Consider the following 20,468-nt stretch of genomic DNA (forward strand, 5'->3'; position numbering starts at 1 on the left):
TGACCCCAGTTATCTGCCGATGTCGCACGTTATGTGGAAGCCTGCAGAAATTGTCAGTGACGGAAGGCTCCTCCCTTCCGACAAGCAGGATTCCTGAACCTTATTGAACCTCCGTCAAGACCCCTCCAACAGATTGGCATGGACTTGCTTGGCCTTTTCCCAAAGTCAAAGTGGAGCATTGTAGCGACAGACTACCTGACCCACTACGCTGAGGCAAAAGTCCTACTGAACGGAACAGCAGGACAAGTTACCAATTTTTCGTGCAGTGCATTCTTCTGCGACACGGCCCCCCACAAGTGCCCATTACGGACAGAGGAACAGCATTCACGGTGAAGCTGACGCAAGCCATCCTGCTTTACAGCCAAACAAGTGACCAGAGGACACCTGCATACTATCCGAAAACTAATGGACTTGCGGAACGTCTGAACAGAACCATCACTGACATGCTCGCCATGTATGTCAATGCCGAACACAAGACTTGGCACGTAATCCTGCCTTACATCATCTTCACTTACAACACGGCAGTGCAGGAGACCACTCAGGTGACGCCTTTTAGGCTCGTCCATGGCATGCAGGCCACGACCACGCTCGATGTCATGCTGCCACACGTTGCTGAAGAAAGTGTCGACGGTGCCCTCTACCTACAGCGCATAGAAGAAGCACTACGACTGGCCAGCCTGCGTAGACGAACAACACACCGACACCCAACGCGACAATCTACGCTGACACTATGCGGAATATGATCCGGGTGGCCATGTATAGGTATGGATGTCCGTTCGCCGTCGCAGACTGAGTTAAAAGCTTTTGCACAAGATTGTTCGACTTTGAGAGCTTGACTACGAAGTATCCCCCTACAGAGCAACAGCGACTCAGCAGCGCCATGCACGCCAAGAAATTGTACATGTGCGCTAAAGCCCTATTACGCATGCTAATGGACACTGTGCTTGCATTTTCAGTGATTGTTTTTTGCGCTCGGTGTTTATTTTTGCCCACATTTCTCTTTGTTGTAAAGCTTAGGTTGATGCTTCTTTAAGAAGGAGATAACGCTGCAAAGCTTTCTAATCGTTTGTTCATTCTTCAAAGCTGCCAGCACGCGGAGTTATCGTGCTGTTTGCGATGCAAGACGAACATATTTACCTCGATTGACCGTACCAAGGTGGAGCCGATTCTAAGTTGTTTCAGACTGCTGTAACTACTTTGCAAGCTGTATCTCGAAACTTCGTTGTCAGCTTTAAACTGAGCGCGGGTATTCTGTTCGACGACCGCCGAGCATGCTTGTTGGTATGCCGTCACTTAGTCATTTAGTTCTTTGTGGGCGCAGGTCTGCCCAGTAAAGTTTCTTTTCAAAAGCCCTTTTCGCTGTCTTTATGACAGCCGTCACCACTACGGGACACTGTTCTTACACTGTTTACAGGCTGCTTCATCTGTTTTTGCTTATTCTGCTTGCTTGTAATGTTCATCTCTGTAAGTGTCCTTGGTTGAGTGAACTACTGCTATATGCCTGATCTTGCTGCATGTGTTGCACTGGGATTTGGCATGCTGGCAGGTTGCCGTGTAGTGGCTTCACACCAATACCTCATTGTGTGCTTTACCTGTGCTCCCATAGCAGTATGAATCGGCTGCACTTCAGCCATGTGCTGCGTAGCCTTAACGTGCTGGAGTCATTCTTAGCCATCGCCATTGCAACTAAGAGACTGACTGCTGCCTTGAATCGGGTGTTTTTAGCTTCAGTAGGCTCTGCAGCAAGGATTAGGTGTACCTGGAACACATCAGGAAGACAGACCTCTCTTTTCCTTTGGTATGCTGTTGAAGTTGTGCAGTTAGACATGCTAAAGAAGAAAGTAATGCAATGCCGGAAGTACTTTTACCTTGCTGTCAGAACAATATAAGTTATGACTGAGCCTTGAAACACACAGAAATGGGTTCCCGTAGTGCCAGGGGCACAAGAAGAGGCTTCCCAAAGTGGACAATGTGCATTGCTGGTGCAAGAGAGGCTGGCTTCTCACTCCGCTAAAAGGCAGGGGATGCATAATTGGCCTCATAATTCTGAAAAGTGTAAACCCAAAAGTGATGGGCTCTGAAGAAGAGCAAGAGCAAAAAAAGAACAAGAGCACATGCATGTTTTCCTTTATGTTCTGTCAATGTCTGGAATACTGTTTGCTTCGTGGCTTACAGTACCACATGTAGCAATGCTGGGGTGCAGGTTATTCAAAGTATAACTGAATTAAGCTTGATAGTTGATCGCTCAGATTTTATGTAAATTCACATTTTTATTTTGTCCCTTCATAGTTCTGTATACTTGAAGCCTGTGTATGATTCTAATAGGAACATTTTTGTTATGATATATACAGCACACGAAGGGATGACTTGTCGACGCCCAATTCCAAGCCGCCCGCATATCCATCTTGTGAAATGGTGGTACGCCATGTAACGATATCTTCTGGAATGAAAAGAATAAAGACGTATGTCATACTGTTATCTCTGGATTTACTCAGATCTAGCGCATATTGGTTCGACTATAATGTCTAGCATACAATCTATTGACAGTTATGTGCCACTGTAAATTATCTCCATAGCTGTTTATGGTGGAATTTCGTTCTAGACATTTCAGTTGCAGCGTGCACAAATTAGTACGCAACCTGTTTCGCATCTGCATTAGTCGCTGCTGGGACATAATGTGCCGCAAACGGCTAGAGGCTATATTTCGAACCTGTTGCAATAAGTCATGTACAACCGCTTGAAGCCAGGCATGCGATACAAATGCAGAAGACAGTTTTTAAGATGGTCACCATTACATTTTGCATGAATGCTGGTGTGGCTCTGGAACGTGCGTGTATCCATTCACTTCTTTGCACAGATTAGCATTTTGAAGAGCCCTAAATTGGCCTATTTTTTACATAACGATTTTTTTAGACAATTGGGTCAAAAGTACAACTGGCATTCTGTAAACACACTGCAGTCATGACGTAGAAATTTAGCACCCGACAAAAATTATGCAGTTAATCTCCAGGGAGGGTTGAATTTTCTTGTGTGTTCTCGGCGATGTTCCCTACAAAAATTTGAAATTTTGAGTTTTATTCCAACAGGAATGCAATTCGTTACTGAAGTGGCCAGAATAGAACAGTTATACATGCACTATTGATGGTGCTTTGTACATGAACGCACGCAATGATTATAAATGAATAAACTGCATCAGTGAAAGCAATTAAATACTGTATGCTTTAATTGGCATGCACAAATAGCAGGCTTAAAAAGTTGCGGAAGCTGCCAACATTTGCATGTGAACTGTCCAGCTTGCTGCTCTCGCTGACCAGCCAGTGGCGGGTAACTGGCGGCAAATGGTGAAGCAACAGCTAGGCGTTATTAAGGTTGGCGAATGTCCAGCCTGTGCAGGGACTCCTGAAGTTTTTTCGAGTGGGGGGCAAGTCTGAGTTTTTAAGGTTTTTTATTCCATGTTTTATTTAAATGTTTATTCAGTTTTATTTACTTTTTGTTCATATTTTCCTACTTCACTGTTCAAAACTGCATTTGTAATGCATATAAAACTTGAAATGGGCAACTTTATATATAGAGAGGTAGTACACATGAGAAGTGATTGCATTAAAAGTTTCCATACTCTTTCTATGCTAGTAATCATGGTCATGAACAGAGCTCAGTCAACAATTTCTGTTGGGACAAATCTATGTTACTCAAATTGGACATAAGGCTTGCTAGAAGCCAACGAACTCAGCCAACTCTGCTTTATTTATAGCGTCCTAAAATTGAAACGTTTGTCAGGGATCTGGTCTGAGTCCAAGAAGTTGTAAGTTTTTTGGGGGGGCGGTGCTGCCCCTTGTGCAGAAATGTGGGGGGGATGGGGCAACCGCCTCCCTTGCCCCCGCTGTTCCGGAGTCCCTGGGCCTGTGATCAAGCCCCATATAATGTGAAAACCTGTTCAGTCTGCTTCTGGTGCACAGCACTCGTTTTTGAAACAAATGCGGTATCGCCATACTTTGTTACGAGGCCTCATTATAAAAGAAAATGGAATACGTTGGGCGCACAATGCGCAAACTACCGCTAATGCCTTTCTAAGATAATGCAGCACGGGAAATACCTACTGGTGGATATCCATGTCCGGCTCCTGGCGACTTTTAGCACCTCTGTATCCAAGCAGAGCATGAAAAAAAATATTCATCCTCGCAGATGCAGCCGTCCAACTGGGCTACGCACTGCGCGAGGTCTCGGCAGCTTGACAATGGCCGCATGTACACCTGGATGCAGTAGCATTTTCTTTATGTTCACAATGTAGTGTTTTTCTCCACCCAATTTCGTTTTCTGGGTTAAAAATGAACGTAATGTCATAACGTGGCTCCATCGGCACATTTCGGAGTGTGACAATGGCCACAACGCATTAATTTTCTAAGCCCTATCTCCGTCCGTCCGCGTATGTACATCGTACGAAGTTCGCGGGGGCACGCATACGTATTGAGAACTGCTTGGCGGAATCGATCTGATCGAGCCACTGCATGCATTGCACTTCATTTCGATGCCAAGGAAGGATGAAAAGAAAAAAGCCATTCGTTTCACATTTACCAGTGCACATCGTCAGCTTGTGGAGGGTCACCGGGCGGAGTGCCTGGATGATCGGCGGCGTCAATGCCGCGTGGAGTGCTGGATGACGGGCTAGCGCGGGTCACTTCGTCATTTCTTGGCGTATCCCCATAAGGAATAGCGCGCAGGTCGCCACTCCGTCGCAATATCTCGCGCTCGAGCTCGCATAAATCGGAAAAGGTCATTGTTCAACGTTCCCTTCGGCACGACGAAGCGTCGCTGGGTCAGCTCTGCGCCCACGTGATTGTTGTAAACAAGGAAACGACGCTGCCAACCTTAGCATGAACGAGTTACAGAAACCAGGCAACCATGGAGCGCAAACTTCTGTCACGTGCTCAGATAGGCTGTTTTGATTGGTCGCACAAAGTGCAGTCATTGGGAGAGTGAAATGGGAATGGGAAGCTGCGCGGAAATCGAGTTGAGGGCAGCGTTTTGTTTGCTTGTATTTTGAAATTTCTTCGTTGAATATTTCCCGTTCATATGCATCGATTCTTGTAATTCTTTTTGATTCAGCATCTGTGTGACATAAAGAATCCATCTGAAGTGTAACCGGCATCCGTTCAAGCAGTGTTTCGCAGCCCCTTTACCTGCGCCGGTTGTAGCAAAACACGCTCGGATTCGCCCTGCCCGTAGTTTGCGAACAGCCCACACACCGTTGCTGCGCCGCAAGTTTCGTGTGAACACGAACGCACACGGACGGCCTGTCACAATCCGCCTTTTTCACGACGCGACGGCGCATGCTCCCATCCCCTGGCGCCGGTGTCGCGAAACATATTGGAAGTGTCGCGCGCTCCACTCGAGACCGGCCGTGGAAGTGTAAACAAACCGGCTTCCTACGCGAGGTGCGTCGCTGCAGCCGTCGGGCGTCCAGCGCGACGCATTTGGCGATGCCTACGACATGTGTTGCATACGGCTGCAATGCCCAATATGTAAAGAGAAGCAAACTCGGATTTTTTCGCTTTCCGAACGCTTCCCGGGACCGCCTTCGACGCGAAGCGTGGATAAAAGCAGTTCACCGGCTCGACGATCGTGGCCGCCCTTGGTCACCGTCAAGCATGTAAAGGCTATTCGGGAATCACTTTGTGACAGGTGCGGACGAGGTACTGGGTTTAAATCCGTGTGCAATCTATCACGAAGTGTTTTATTCATGGGCAGGAAGGCCTCGAATGTCACCGCGGCACCCAGACTTCGTTCCGACGCTTTTTGCTTTCTCAAGCAAGAAGGTCAAATGGGCAAGTGCTGTGAGCCGCTTACAACACGCGATGGAGCGGACAACGAAAAAGAAGCTACGAGAGCATTCACGCATGGTGCTAAAATTTTGTCGTAATCTCCTATGGAAATTTCCTTGTTTATTCCACTACACCCTAGCGAATCCCCACGTGTGAGTATGTGCCATGTATTAAGAGGTAGAAGAAGGTGCGTTATGCCTGTGTTCGCATCATACCCATGATGAAGAGCTCTGCGTGGTATCGCCGGAATGGATCAATGTGCGCCTCTCGCGCTCGTCTTTATGGACGCGCATGCTTGTTTAACCTATGCAGCGGTGTGCTGTGGGAAAATAAAGTGAAATGCTAGCAGGGCTGCTTTGTTGCGAGTACGCTTGTGGTTTTATAGCTCGTGTAGCTATTCTGCAGCGCTTGAGCACAATTGCTTGTGAACACTGTTGTCCCCAGTCGTTTTCTGTACTGCGGCGTGCACGATGTAGTATCCACCTTTCATGAATGGCAAGCATATACAGCGGAAAACGTCAACCTCACTGATCGGGGATATTTCATTGAACATTATGTTCCGAATGTAGCCTTCATCTCTGAAGCGGCGGCCCTTGCTCAGCTCCATGGTGTTCGCATCGCATGCAGGATGATCGGAGATACTGAAGAATTTTCTCTTCGGTGGGCTCAGCAGCATGCCTCGGACTTAGCACCCAGCCATCAGACAATCCTAGAAATCCTCCAGGTACCGGGTGCTGCCCAGGACACGCCATCGCCGACAGGTTCCAACAAAACGTGCTCCGGAGCGGCACTCAGTCCGGCCGGGTTGGGCGCGCAGTACCCTACCAGTGAGCTTCCAGCGTTGTACGCGAGGTGGCAGCACAGGAAAATGAAAAAGGCGGATTAACATGGCAGCTACAGCACAAAACACACAGAAAACGCAGAAAACTGCCTGCCGTCAGGTAGGTTTCAGCGCCATTTTCTCGCAGAATGACACCGAGCCCGTCGACGACATCGAAGACGTCCTTCAATTCACGTTCAATATTTACGGGCTAACATTCGTCGTCTGCTGAAAGCCGTCTGCACGTGCACAACTTTTTTGCACCTCCTTGGCGGCTGGTACCGTGGTTCCTTGCACCAAAGCGGCACCACGGCTGCACCCAAACCAATCGCGGATGGTGGTGCAGAGGGCGCTGTGTATCGAGGGCTTTGGTGCAGCGCACCATGAACCGGTGCAGTGAACCACAGCGGAATCGAATGCAGCTCGCGTCCTCCGAAATGGCGTGAGCGGCGCAAGGATTTGTGTGCTCACATGACCTCTGCGTGCTCTGCTTTCCGCGAATGTTGCCGGGAGCTGATTGAGAAAGCGGGGTGCGGGAATACGGAGGAGGCGGCCGACGGCAGCGGTGGCTCAGTGGTTGCGGCGCTCGGCTACTGACCCGGGGTGCCCGGGTTCGAACCCGAAAGCGGCGATCGCGTTTCGATGGAGGCGAAACGCTAAGGCGCCCGTGTGCTGTGCGATGTCAGTGCACGTTAAAAATCTCCAGGTGGTCGAAATTATTCCGGAGCCCTCCTCTACGGCCACCTTTCTTCTCTCAGTCCCTCCTTTATCCCTTCCCTAACGGCGCGGTTCAGGTGTCCGCCGATATGTGAGACAAATACTGCGCCATTTCCTCCCCCTCCAAAAAAAACAATTTTCCAATTTTCCGACGGGCACAAAAGCCGCGTATGTTGCGGATGCGACTACATTCGCAACGAACTCTCTGTCAGGTAAAAACGCGCGCGTAATTTTTGTGCGGCGGTCAAAACACACTTCTGAGCAACAATTTGGGATCAAATCTTCGCTAACCTCGCAACAAAGGTAATGCTAGACGAATAGTTATTTATTCTTGATGGAAAAAACGAAGATAACCCCGAAAATGAACAAAAGGATTCCATGTCTCAACCTTGCATCTTCGTGTTAGTTGAGCTGGATTGAGCCGTATTTTTATCACGGATATGTGTTATATCGCGATCAAAAGTTTGCCAAGCGTGACTGTGTGGAATTTTTTTTTTTTACGGCGCAGTCACATAATGCAGTGGCCTGAAATGTGGCAGGGTATAAGTAGACGTGCGTGCTCTATCTCCTGGAGAGATTTAGCATACCGGAGACGTACGTATAGTAGCGGATACATATACCGGTTTTACGTATACGTCTGTTGCGCTCTCACTGCGCTTGGGCAGCTCCCTTCCGTAGAACTGGCATAAGTCTCCGGTCTGCTATAAATCGTTCGCGTGACTGGATAACGATAGAGCTGCAGTAAACTTTTTTCTGATAACAGGCGTCCTGCAATATTTTGATGGCGACAGTATACGTTTCGCAAAAATTAAGAAGTCGCATGGCGCGTTTGCAATTCTCCCTTTCGCTTCTTTATTTTTAATCAGTTAAGAATAAAATAACGAACCTATGGTAGGAAATAATTCGGAGTCCTCCACGCGAGATCAAATGCGGCGGCCGCGTTTCGATAGCGGCGAAACGGAGGAGACCACGGAAATGGAAACAAGCGACTTTTCATTTGGAAAATGGCCTCCAATTACATCGACTGAATGAATTGGGATGGACTATATTTTACAAGGGAATTGATATTATGAAAATGTCATGCTTTCGCAGAAGTCAAGCCAAAAAAACTTGCATGCATCACATGCTATGGACAAAATCGCACTTCTTACATAGGGTCAATCTTATACCTATAAAACACTCATCTTCCTACTTATAAACCCCATTCGTGGGACCCTCCTACTGGATCCAGTGGCAGTTCTCCGTTGAGTGAAGTTATTTCATTTATTCCCGGCTACAATGATAGTGGAAATAATCAAAATTTCATCAAATTAACTTGCTAACCTCTATAATTGGATTAATCTGAAGTTCACTGTTCTGTGTTTGTAGATAGAAATATACAAATCGTATTCAAGGAAATCATTCGCTTCCAAAGGACTTTCGATTGGAATCTAATGTTCTCGTTTGTTTTTTACTCGGAAGCCATCTGCAGCTATAAGAACCATTGTGTGATCACCGGCTTGCTTAAATTTCTTCACCATGGTACCATAGCTGGCACACATATAACATTCTTGAAGAGCAATCAAAATTCCAATTTTAATGCTCACAAAATCTGATCCACACATGGACAACCACAGTCAGACGTTCATTTGCAATAAAATTTCTAACTGGTAAACCAACCTGAACTTAAGAGCCAATTTTTGAAAAAGTGAAACTTTGCCAGCTGTTTCAGCTGTGCAGCCAGGACGGACAATAAAACTCTGAAGGTAAATTACAGCTTGGAGGTCAACTATTTAAACTGAAAGACTCTGATACAGGAGATCAAAACCACCCTGCGAATGCAACCCATGGCTAAGCTTAATTCCTCCGTTTCGGCTTTCTTATGCTCTCGCCATACCCTCCTTCTTCGACAATAATTAACCATTCTCTGGTTGGCGATTACTCCGCCTCTCGCAACATCCTCCTCCCACGATAACCACCTTCCCGAAGATTCCCGTGGTAACTAGCCTCCCATTGCGCCTTCCTGTGCCCTCGCCATACCTCATCCTTCCACGGTAACCATTTTCCGGTGAGGGATTTTTTCCCTCTCGCGATACCCTCCTCCTCCTACAATGCAGAAAACATTGGCAGCACTAATAAAACGCACACAAAAGACCAGGAACAAACAGGACAGGATGGTGCTTGAAGTCTGGCCCCGTATGCCAACTGGCGCCATCGGGGTAGGGGACGCGCATTGAGGTGTGTCGCCCTAATCGCTTGCGAGCTACTGTGAGCAGCGATTTTTACATTTTTTTTCTAAATTGCAGCATCCACGCAGACATTTCAAATTTGACTCGAATACCTACGAAAACCACTTCTACAAATCTGTTGCGCTAAAATGTGCCCAATCGAAATCATTTCAGGGTCCCTTTAAAGTCCTCCGAAACCTGTCGAGATACCATCTCCAAGCTCTCCTCGACCGCATTAGTTCGAACTGGGAGCAGGATTATCTACCCCCAATATGCAAACATGCCACAGCTATCCTTCTCTCAAAGCCACTGCAAGCATCCTAGTAGCATCGGCGCCCTGAGGCCCATCCCTTTGACTTCGAACCTGAACAAATTGTAGAAGCAAATGGCCCTTCAATGTCTAAACTGGTACCTTGAAAGCAAAACCTCCTGCACTGGACGTAGGCTGGCTTTCGCGTCCATCTATGTACCCAAATATTAGTCTCCCCATCAAACATGACATCCCCTCCCACATTAACCTACTAATCGCTACCATGGTAGCGGTAGCTTTTGATCAAATCCCATGTGCCGTCATGCTTGGAGAATTCAGGAACGTTTGTCCCTCGGAACTATAATGTATGCCTTCGTCAAAGACTTGCTAAAGGATCGCACACCCAGTCCGCGTGGGCAACAAGAGCACACCTCACTACAACCGCATGTCGGTGTACCTTATTGAGCATTGCCGTGCATCGTCTTCTGCTCCTCCTGGAACGCGTCCCTGGACTACCGTTTGCGACGTATATATGCAGACGATCATCAAACCACTACAACCCAAACCTGCTCCATTCAAGAAGTCATCGATCCTGTGCGAAACTTCATCCAGGGGATCGACATGCAGACTTTGCCAGATTAAACTGAGTACGTAGCGACCACTTCTGGTCGATTCCATGCAGCTCGAGTGGCTAAATGCATTTTCACTACAACTCGGAGTCCGAATAATTGCTTCCGAAAACACCATCTGTATTCTATGCGCTTTCCTCCAGGCCACCGCCAGAAACACGGAGTGGCTTATTGCCATAAAGGAGTAAGCGAAGGGCTCACTAGCACTTCGGACACTCCATACCGCACACATGACCCTGCAGAGACTAATCCTTGCATCATGATTAGAGCCCTCGTCACATCCAAAATCATGTACTTTCCTTATGTGAACATCACACTTACTCTGCCTGCCAGCATTGCCAGCCTAGAATACTGTTATGACGCGCAGACCGAAGACTGATCACTAAACTCCCCCTTCACGCAAATCTCAACCCACCGTCAAATTAATATGCGCCAAGCATTTGCTTCATTACTTGAGCATCACATTTGCCTCATATGTGAGCCGCACAACCAGGTTAAACTCTCGCGGCTTCAAGCGTGCTCTGCTGGGCGCCACATCTTGGAAAGCATCGGTGTCACTGATTATCCCGATGTGTCCATCATGTCACTTCCACGCCCTTGGCACATCACGCCACTTGCAGATCAGCGTCTGTTCTCCAAACAGGAGCATACCGATCGCTGTCAAGCCATTGCTAAACGCCATCTCGCAGCCCTAGCCTCACTGAAGCAGAGTTATGGGCAAGAGTAATATGCAGACATCTCGACCAATGTTCTGCGGGCCTTCCACTGTCTAAACTCTTTACACACTACAGGGTTCCTTCTATCGCACGCTTGAACAGCCAGTCAGACCGAGGCTGCGGCATTGCTCTATCTGCTGATGACTATCAACCTATCCACCCTCTAGACTTACCCCCTAACTCATCCCGCTGGTCACCCTATCTCACGAACAGCCTCAGGCAACTGTCTCAAAATTCGCCTCTTGTTCAGGCCGACATTCACGCCGGAGCCGAGCTCGCACAACGAGGCCCACCTGTGAAGCTTCACTGGATCCCCGGGGTTCTTGTCCCGGGGCACTACGAGGCTCCCCATGCCACCCATTCCCATAACCCAAGGCGGCCGCAGGACGATGACCGTAACCCCCGTACTCCCGCTCTCCTGACTTAATTCATGAAGTCAAGAAGATCGAGATCAGGCGAAGAGCCCGCAGCGCGTCTCTGCTCATTTATCCCCTACCCAGAGACGTCACGAAGGCCGAGTGCGGTCATCAGCCGTCTCTAAGCGCACAGCCTTTTTAAGACCGTTAGGTACTACTCATCACGTTTCTCGATTTCTTGGTGTCTGCTACCACCTCCCTTCGGTGTGTGGCTTTCTAAGTCCAAGCAATTCAAGACAGCGGCCCCCATAGTAAGTCGATATAGCAACGCAATTTGTGATTGATTGGTGACGTCATTAGCAAATAGAATTAGTGATTGATTTGTGAGGTCACTGATTTTGTGACGTCATAATTAACAAGTCACGTGACTACGTTTACTCTCTAATAAATCAGCAATTATGAGGTCATCATAAAACGAATTAGATATTTGGAATTCTCTACATGAGTAGAACACGTTAGACACCAGTATTAACTAATGAAGTTAAAGGGGCTCTGAAAGGAGCTCTAATAAAGTTCCAGTATGGCTCGGATGTTAAAGCACGTACGCCTCTTCACGAATACTGTCCAGCAATAAATTTTCTAATGCGCTTTGTAGAAGCTGATTTATCTGTAGTCAAAATTTGAATTTCAGCGTCTTCGCGCGTATTCCCCTCTCCTCGTCGCTTTTTGCACCCTGGAAGGTCGGCGCTCCTCCGCTGGCCCCACCTCCGGGGGAGAGCTTCCTGACCCACCGGAACTACGCGGAACTACGCGGCAGCGGCCACGGTAGCTGCCTAGCGTCTGAAAGAATCTAAGCAATTAGCCATCTGTCAACATGTATACGTAGATGCGACCATCAAACAGTCGCCGGGAAGGGCTCGCCAACTTTCGCGCGGGATTGTGGATCCTCTGCTGCCTGTAGAAGTGTATTATTTGGCTCAGGTTTTCATGAAAACACAATGCAGTGATTAAGCTAGTTGATGTGCTTTCCTCGGAAGGTGTTTCAGAGCCCCTTTAATATTTTGTTATGGTTAGGTATAGATTCAATTCCTTACAATTAGCCGATGACGTCATAATCCTACTAATGACATATTCTTAACGGGATCGATGAGTAGAGCATGTTACACACCAATATCGCCTAATTAGGTTAATATTTAGCTATGGTAACACGGCGGACGTGACGTCAGCACTCGGCAGCTCACAATTTCATACCTCATGGCGACCGGGCACCCACCGCATTGAGGTAAGGTAAAATGGCTCTCCAATGAGTTGAAAAACTATTTTGAAGCGAAAAGCTTCACTACACTCGTCAACACCGCGCTTCGCGCGAGCCGGCGTATGTCGGAGCACGATTGACGTCACGCACGGCGCACGTGGCCGCCGCCGACTCCGTCGCCTGTTTCTCTCTCGCTCTCTAGTCACTATACTGTGCATGCGCCACTAGTAGCACTGAGCCACAGGTGTCCTGCCGCTGCGCAGCGCTGCGATTTTCCTCGAAATAATAATAATAATAACAATTGGTTTTGGGGGAAAGGAAATGGCGCAGTATCTGTCTCATATATCGTTGGACACCTGAACCGCGCCGCAAGGGAAGGGATAAGGACGGAGTGAAAGAAGAAAGGAAGAATGAGGTGCCGTAGTGGAGGGCTCCGGAATAATTTCGACCACCTGGGGATCTTTAACGTGCACTGACATCGCACAGCACACGGGCGCCTTAGCGTTTTTCCTCCATAAAAACGCAGCCGCCGCGGTCGGGTTCGAACCCGGGAACTCCGGATCAGTAGTCGAGCGACCTAATCACTGAGCCACCGCGACGGGGCCCTCGAAATCCAACTTTCTATTTTCAGTTTTCTCATTCTTCTTTCCTTCCCCTTTTTATCTCTTTCTTTACGGCGCGGTTCGGGTGCCCTCCAAGATATGCGAGGCGGTGACTGTGCCATTTTCTTTCCTCAAAAACCCAAAGAACTGAGCCGACGGCGTTCATTGGCGTTGACAACTTTGCAAAGGCTGTTCATTTTCACGAATTGAAAGGCTCACATCCAGCTCCGTGGGTCATTGGAGACCTCAATCTCGCTTTCATGCACGTGGCGTTGGTGTCCAACTGCAAAAACCTGCTTTGATTGTGTTCCGAACACTAGATAGGAAGTGCGTCCTACCTGTCACCCTGGAAGGTGGCTTGCAGTTAATAGTTGATCGTGAGAGATTGATCACCAGATGAACGCTGAGGCCTAGCTATTGCTGCAGAGCCGCATGTCAGCCATCACATTGCCAGCGCTAATGCATTCAGGCCATATCTATCTCTCTCTCTCTCTCACCACCGCTACATGTATCAAAGCACAATTGAGGCGTCCGCATATCCAGGGAGCCAGTTGTGCGCCCTTCCCTTGCTCAAAGCCATCGCCGTCTAGAACATTGTCAACGCCAACGCCAATGAACACTGAGAACGCCATCTTTCGCTTTGTATATCCTGGATTAGCTGAGCTAATCCACATTAATTTTTTTTTACTGTGCTTCCCCTTCGCCGCAGTGGGAATAGAACACGTATTCCTTTGCATTAAAAGGGAAGAAGACCGGAGGTCACACCCTGTAACAATTGAATAGAGAAGGTATTCTTTTCCGTTTTTAAAAATGTGCAACGGAGAATTGGGTATTACATAGCCGTTGTAGCAATGTGCAACGGAGAATTGGATATTACATAACAAAAACCACCACTTTCCTGGTTGCATTTTAAGCCCGAATAAATCACCGAGTCTACTGCCTGAAAGACCGACAATGGTTGTTCTTTTCTGAATACTGCTCTGCTGAGCGCATGAAGATGAATTAGGTTGCCATAAATTTCAAGCATAAATTCTTGCGTTATGTGCGGAGGACAATAGTATGCTTAATCTCAAAAACCTGTCTATTCATTCCGCGAAAACCTGTCAGTATTAAGGAATAAAGCTCTGTATACAAGAAGAAAAAATTATCTGCGGTTCAACACTGCTAAACCTGGTTGGAGAGCGAAAGCTGTGGTGTATCGGGAAACTAGACTCGCGGCCATAAAACGCAGCCGACCGCGGCGGCTGCGTTTTTATGGAGGAAAAACGCTAAGGCGCCCGTGTGCTGTGCGATGTCAGTGCACGTTAAAGATCCCCATGTGGTCGAAATTATTCCGGAGCCCTCCACTATGGCACCTCTCTCTTCCTTTCTTCTTTCACTCCCTCCTTTATCCCTTTTACGGCGCGGTTCAGGTGTCCAACGATATATGAGACAGATACTGCGCCATTTCCTTTCCCCCCAGAACCAGTTATTATTATTATTACTTGGCGCCTGTAAGGCTGAGTGCGGTCCGCACGCTGGATAGGCAGTAAGACCCGCCGCGGTGGCTCAGTGGTTAGAGCGCTCGGCTACTGATCCGGAGTTCCCGGGTTCGAACCCGACCGCGGCGGCTGCGTTTTTATGGAGGCAAAACGCTAAGGCGCCCTCGTGCTGTGCGATGTCAGTGCATGCTAAAGATCCCCAGGGGGCCGAAATTATTCCCCAGTCCTCCACTACGGCACCTCTTCCTTCCTTCTTTCACTCCCTCCTTTACCTTTTCCCTTACGGCGCGGTTGAGGTGTCCGCCGATATGTGAGACAGATACTGCGCCATTTCCTCCCCCCCCAAGAAAAAAAAAACGATTATTAAACAATTACAGGCAGTGCGCTCACCATGGCAGGTGGCAGTTAATGGTTGATCGCGAGAGGGTGGTCCCCCACTGAACGCTGCAGCCCATAGCTGCAGGGACGCGTGTCTGCCACAGTGTTGTCAACGCTAATGCATACAGCTAGCCCACACCGCTCTCTCTCACCACTGCCACGTACCTCAAAGCGCGATAGGGACGTCCATTACCTCCAGGGAGCCAGTTATCCGCCTTCCTTTCCTCAAAATCATCGGAGTGTAGAACGTTGTGAACGCGGACGGCAATGAACGCCGGCGGTCTACAGCTTTAAGTGAATTGGCTGTTGAGGAAAGGAAATGGCGCAGTATCTGTCTCACATATCGGCGGACGCCTTAACTGCGCCGTAAGTGAACGGATTGAAAACATAAAGGAAGAAAGAGGTGCTGTAGTGAAGGGCTTCGGAACATGTCTATTTCGCGCTGAGTGCGCCAGCCGCCGCCGGCCCGGCCAGACTTGTTCGGCTCCGCGGCGAGGCGCGCCTTGTGACGTCATGAGCGTCCTCGGAGCGCCGCCATGGCGAAATCGCAAGGTCGCGGCCAGTAAAGCTTTCGGTTTAAATGTGAAGAAAGCGCTGCGCTGATCTACGCCAATATTGCCAGCAGATGATATTGCCGATATGATGGTATTTCGCTTGAGGAGGATGAGGTTGCAAGGAAAGGAAAGGTGTGGTGACAGTCTCGCTCTAGGTGGATAATTGTCTCCCTTGTTACAGTCAAAGGGCCGAGTAAGTAACTTCTCGGTTGGCGCCTGAATCGCGCCCCATCGAATTTGACCGCGGCGGCCGCGTTCGATGGAGGGGCAACGCAAAAGGCACCCGTGTACTGGGCGACGTAGAGTCATTGGTGTCTATAGTGAATTTTGCTTGCGTCTTTCCACTGGCGCATATAGGATGTCACCCGTAAACAGTCTTTATGTTGAAACAAACGAACCATCACTTAAAGCTAGAAAAAGCATGCTTACATTCTCATATATTCTCAAAATCCTTTCCCTACCAAAACATATCTGTTACGAAATAGTTACAAAGTGGCCATCGAGAACACTCTAACAACAAAACAAACCGCAAACTACCAGGCCGCTACTCTTTCGTTTTGAAGAGATGTGCCATAGTCTCGGCCTACTCGATACATTACCTAACATTGCACATGGACGAGATCCGCTGCCTCCATGGTACAATTTTCCTGTGATATGCGATTTCACACTCGCACAGTTTCACAAAAGGCATACTCCACAACAACATATACTGCAAGAATTTCAAGCACTCGAGGAAAAATACAATGGTTTCACGGACTTTTACACAGATGGTTCAAAAACGGATGCCTACGTAGGAAACGCAGTAGTACGAGGAGATGAAACGGAAAGATTCAGACTTCCACAGTGTGCGTCTATTTTCACAGCTGAGTGTTATGCTGTATGCCTAGCCGTAAGGAAAATATTAAATGGGAACCTCAGAAAGAGTATTATTTACACAGGCTCCCTCTGTTTATACTTACAGCTCTACGCCCTGGAGAACATCATACGCTACATAACAAATGTCATAGCTCAAGGAAAAAATATAAACTTTGCTGGGTGACGAGTCATGTCGCAATTAGCGGCAACGAGAGAGAAGACTTGCGCGTTGCGACGGCTCGTGGCAAGCAAATTAAAAAAGTAAATATTCCATTTAAAGATTGCCTGAAATTGGCACATTGTGAAATACAAAAAAAAAAATGGCAGTCCACATGGGGCAATGAAGCAAACAACAAACTACACATTGTAAAACCAGTTTTAGGAGAATGGAAGTCCTGCACCCAACAAGAACGTTTCAAGGAAGTGATTATCTGCCGTCTTCGTATAGGACATACAGACCTCACACATAACTTCCTATTGACAAAACAAGAGAAGCCGCAATGCGAATTATGCGAAGATGAGCTATCAATAAACCACGTTTTATTTTCATGAAGGAAACTCTAAACACTGAGGGAAAAAGCATTTTGAGTTTGTTTTACAATGAACACATACCATTCTATCCAAAATTAGTTTTAAGTGAAGATGCACTCGTTGACATTCCACAGGCTCTTAGCTTTTAATGAGAGCAGGTGTTTTAAACAAATTGCAGATTGTAGAGGCTTTTTAGCCACACCTAAGCCAATTTCTTATTCCTGAGAAGACGGCTGAGGTCTTTACTAGATTTGTTGGGAGCCTCGACATCCTTGATCAGGCAAGAGGTTACCCGACTTTCTGTACAGCCCTCACTAATGCCCATTTTTAAAATGTCTTGTGTTCGGCATCACTATGTAGTAAAACCCACATTTTAGGCCACCTACACCACGGATCACTTTTCACATTTTTGATACAATTCTGTCGAAAACTTTTATATACCTTGTGCTTGGCGCATGATGGCCTTAGCTGCCTATGTGCCATTAAACCCAACAGAACAACAACTAAGAGGGGTCTGTAGCGTCGGTGACGGGCCGAGACACCTAAGCAGTTGCCGAGGCGCCAGCTGCTAGACCTTCGGAGCGATGTTGCGGCACAGGGGGCGTCTTTATTCGCAGACGAGCCCTAGGTGAGGCCATACGGCTCGTTTCACTCGTTGCGAACATGGCAGCAAATTCCATCACAGCACTGCGTGTAGCCACTTTGAACGTGCGAGGGCTGTCTGCGCGGCGTAAGCAGTACCAAGTGAGACGTGCTTTTTTTAAAAAAAACTTAGATTCAATTGCTTAATAGCAGTGCAGGAGACGAAGGTTGAAAGTGAAGAGCAGACGAACCGCATGGTCGTGCGTTTTAGAGAAAGATACGACGTATGTGTGTGCCATTGCTGTTGGGGCTTTGGGAGGTTGTGGGTTGTTTGTTCGCAAATCCTTGGCTGTCCAGTTTGAAGCATTGAGTGTGCGAAAACGATAGATTTATTGTATGTGATTTTTCTTTTTCAAATGTTGAGTGGCGTAGCATCTGCGTTTATGCGCCAAATATGGAGGAATTACGCAGAGTGTTTTTTGCAACGTAGGGCCTTATCTGAAATTTGACAGATACGTTATTTTTCTTGGAAACTTCAACTGTGTATGCAGAGCCGAAGGCAGAGTTAGTAGGCAACGCGTACGAGATAACAGTGCACAATTATTGAGCGAACTAATGCTTGAAAATGACTTGGACGACATTGATCACGCTTTATCGAGTGGTGATATACCAGAGTTCACGCACGTCCAGCGGACAAGCCATGCGAGACTCGATAGACTGTATGTGCCGCTTATTTTTTGCCAGTGTGCACGCGATGTGAAGTCAGACATGTATCTTTCAGCGATCACAGTATAGTAAGCGCCACAATAGGATTGAAGCAAACAAAGTCACTGTTCAACTGGGAATTATGGTAATTGAATGTCAAACTGCTACAAGGCGAATTTTTCTAAACCAAGTTAAGGAAAGTATTCAAATTCTACTGGAAGCTCAGCCAGAAAGATCAATCGAGATGTGGGAACAGCTTCAAGAACAAATAAAGATAAAAGCCATTGAAAGAAGTAGCTTCCTACGGCACTATCAAAGGAAAAAACTGGCTGTGGTTTAGCTTTGGTTAAACCTGGAGTGACGCGATAGCTACAGCTGGCCGAGTGGAACTTGGTCACGTGACCAACCACGTGACTAACCACGTGATCAGTCACGGCGCCGCGCCGCCGGCAGCTGCTCCGCATCACGTGGCCAACCACATGACAGCATGGCGGCGCAGCCACGGGATGGCGGTGCAGCCACCGCCACGATGAAGGCTCGAAATGCTACCGTAATGTAGCTTTCGCTACTAAAAAGAAAAATATTTGCAGTGTGACCTAAAATTTGCCCTGAGTTTGGAAAGCGCGCATTCAGGCAGGCATACGAAGGAAATCAAAGAACTCAAAAATAAATTAGAAGCTATCGGCCAAGAAAAGTACATGAGAGCCGTTGTGCGGGCACGTGCCAAGAGAACGCTTTTAGGAGAGGCACCAACGAAGCGGTCGCTATCAGACGAAAAGAGATACGCAGCAAAGAATGAAATCAAACAGATAAGGCAAGGGGATTCTGTGACCAGCGGCCCAGATTTAATCCGGCAAGCTTTTAGAGATTGCTACCGTGATTTACTCGGTCGGAAGAGAAGTGTAGACGATGGATTTGAACACGAATGTCTGAGAGCATCCTCGATCACCTCGCACCGGGTGCGCCCCGAAACCAGCGCGGTTCCCTGCGCACGGCGGCGTTGGCGCCCCGGCGAGGGTCAACATCGAGGACAAGATGCACCCCGCGTGCACGCAGCGCCGCCTTCAGGGTGCCTCGATGTGGGCACCCCCCTCCGCCGCTCCGAGCGCGCGCTTTTTTTAAAGCCTCCTTTCTTTTGGCGCGCATATTTGACTGTAAACACCGGTCACACGTGCTCCTGTCACAACGTCTGTTACCTCGCCAAGCTGCGCCTTCCGCTCCCATCGTTTTCGATTTCATCTTCGCTATCAGACGAACTTGACAGCAATGGCGGCAACCATCCGTATTCTCTGCTCCATCGCGTGGGACTGCGCGCAGACACGAGCAACACAAAACGGGCTAAGCGGCTTCTCCGCAGCACGGAACTCGCAATGCTTGCCGGAATTGCACCCTTGCGAACCGTCGATTTTCCGGGTGCGATTCGGGGCAACGAAAAACTGACCCGGCAGGGTGCGTTTCCGGTGATTGAAGACGGCGGGTGCGTACCGGTGCAGTTGATAGACGATAGAAGGTGCGCACCTAGACGCCCCGGTGCGCGTGATCGAGGATGCCATAAGCCTCATGCCGAAGTTGGATCAGGATGTGACGTCTGCGCTAGAAGAGCCAATCACGATGGAAGAAACAAGGACAGCAATTGGTGAACTCAGCCTTGGCAAAACGCCTGGACCAGACGGCATAGACACTTATAAGTCCTTCATAGACGAACTAGCAGCTGCACTGCACCGTGTACTGAAGCAGGCTTGTGACGAAAAGCGACTGTCCATGTCTTTTCGGAGAACGCACGTTGTGCTTATACCCAAAGCAGACGACCCCGTGAAACAGCTTTCAGTAGCATCGTATCGGCCCATCAGCCTGACAAACGTGGATTATAAATTTTTCACGAAGGCTTTGGTGAAAAGACTCGAGAGAGTGATGAAACAAATAGCTGGACCCCACCAGACATGCGGGATTAAAGGAAGATTAACTTTTAAAAACATACTTGTGGCCAAAATATTCATGGAGTGTTGTGATG

Source organism: Amblyomma americanum, chromosome 2 (assembly GCF_052857255.1).
Source record: "Amblyomma americanum isolate KBUSLIRL-KWMA chromosome 2, ASM5285725v1, whole genome shotgun sequence".
NCBI lineage: Eukaryota > Metazoa > Arthropoda > Arachnida > Ixodida > Ixodidae > Amblyomma > Amblyomma americanum.